Below are 1,992 nucleotides of genomic sequence, written 5' to 3'. Positions count from 1 at the left end.
TATTGTCAATGATGAGTGATTTCCAAATCGTTGGAGGAATTAAGAAACTCAACAGCAACAACTACAACACATGGGCAACATGCACGGTGTCCTATTTACAGGGACATGACCTCTGGGAGGTCATGGGCAAAAGTGAAACTACACCTCCATATGAGGATTCTAATGGCATCTTGAGCAAATGGAGAATCAAAACAAGCAAAGAAATGTCTTCCTTGAAGACCACAATCGAAGAAGAGATATTAGAGCACATTTGAGACAAGGCACAAAAAGAAGTATGAGACACATTCATGATGTTCTCAAAGAAGAACAATACAAGGCTACAACTTCTGGAGAACGAGTTGTTATCAATCGCATAATGTGACATGACGATTTCCTAGTATTTCCATAGAGTCAAGTGATCTATTGGGAGCTTACTAAACTAGATACGAAATCTGTTATTGGAGAAATTCGAATGAAAATTATCATTATCCATGAATTGTATCCATAATATCTAAGATTTGTTATTGTTGTACAAGGATGGCCTACATAACCATTAGTTTTAGAGTTTGAAAATTTGCTAGCTAACCAAGAAGAAATGACTAAGCAAATGGGAGGTATTACACTGAAGAGTGAAGAAGAGACACTTTACACAAGTAAAATCCATATGGATACAAAAATGGTGACAAAGGAAAAAACCACCGACAAACTACATGTAACACCCCGAGTAAGTATATAAAATAAATAAATAAATAAAAAGGGGGAAAGAAAGGGGAAGACGTGTGGCAGACGCTATAGTACACTGCCATCGGCTGTGCGTCAGAAGTTTGGCGGCAAAAGAACTCAGCTGCTAATTTTCGAGGCCACCTTACAAAAAAAAAAAGAAAGAGGAACAAACAAGGATTTAAGGAGGGGTCGAGCTGGGTGGAAGGACACCATTCAGCGGGAAACCTTACACCTGAGAACGCTGGAAGCCTTGATCGCGTGTGAACGGAGGGAGACAAAAGATCAGGGTTTCGCCTAGATCTACGAGGTAAAGAACGGTGATTGTCGGAAGAATCGAGAAGGGAGACGCAAAAGGGAAAAAAAAAAAAGAAGAAGAAAGAACCGTCGGCGATCGCAGAGGTAAGAAGAAAAAAAAAGGGGGGGAAATCGGGGGAAGAAGAAGGCTGCCTTTTCTCCCCCCGCGCTGCCCAGCCCGGCATGGACGCGCGGCCCACCAAGGGCGCGCGACCAGCTCGTGCCGCCTGGACGCACGGCACAGTACCCCGCAACGACCGGCCCAGTGCAGTCTGATTGGGCTGAGCTCTTTTTTTCTTTTTTGTGTAATTCATCCGTTTTAACTCCAATTTTGGCACCCTTTTCACCCGTATTCCTGTTTTTCTAACGTAGATATTATTCAAGGAGTTTGACAAATTTTGGAGCTCTCGAACAAAAAAAAAAAAAAAGAATATCACGCTGCCCAGATAAGTAGCACCTCGGAACCTTGGATTTAGCTATGTTTATAGTATGCATGAAATTATGGTATAAGTATGTTTTAGAAGTTTGAGCATAGAATGAGTTGAGATTGACGCATGTCGATTGTGATTAGGTATTTTTGTTGAAACTTTAGTGAAACGTGTATGCAACTACCTTCTGAACTGAGATTCATGACTAGCTTTCCATGATTAGATCGTTAAGTTATGCCTCCATCACGCATGTTACAGTATTAGCAGTTATCCGGGGACGATCAGGGGTTCGCCAACTAACCCTTAGTCGTAAACCTAACTCGATTGTCAAGGGTCCGCGTAACCATAGAACTGGTCATTCTATTGTTGATGGTTCCTTGTGGGGACTTATAGGAAGTTTGCCAGTTAACTTTATATTAGTGAACTTGTCACAGGAAGTTTGCCAGTTAACTTTATATTAGTGAACTTGTCACGAGTGACAGGGGTCCACGTTGTTACATTAGAGTTGGTCAAGAGATATTGCGCCTATGAGTTAGCGATTATCCGGGGACGATTAGGGGTTTGCCAA

Source organism: Cucurbita moschata, unplaced genomic scaffold, assembly GCF_002738365.1.
Source record: "Cucurbita moschata cultivar Rifu unplaced genomic scaffold, Cmos_1.0 Cmo_Scf00002, whole genome shotgun sequence".
Taxonomy (NCBI): domain Eukaryota; kingdom Viridiplantae; phylum Streptophyta; class Magnoliopsida; order Cucurbitales; family Cucurbitaceae; genus Cucurbita; species Cucurbita moschata.
This window is presented reverse-complemented; position numbering follows the sequence as displayed.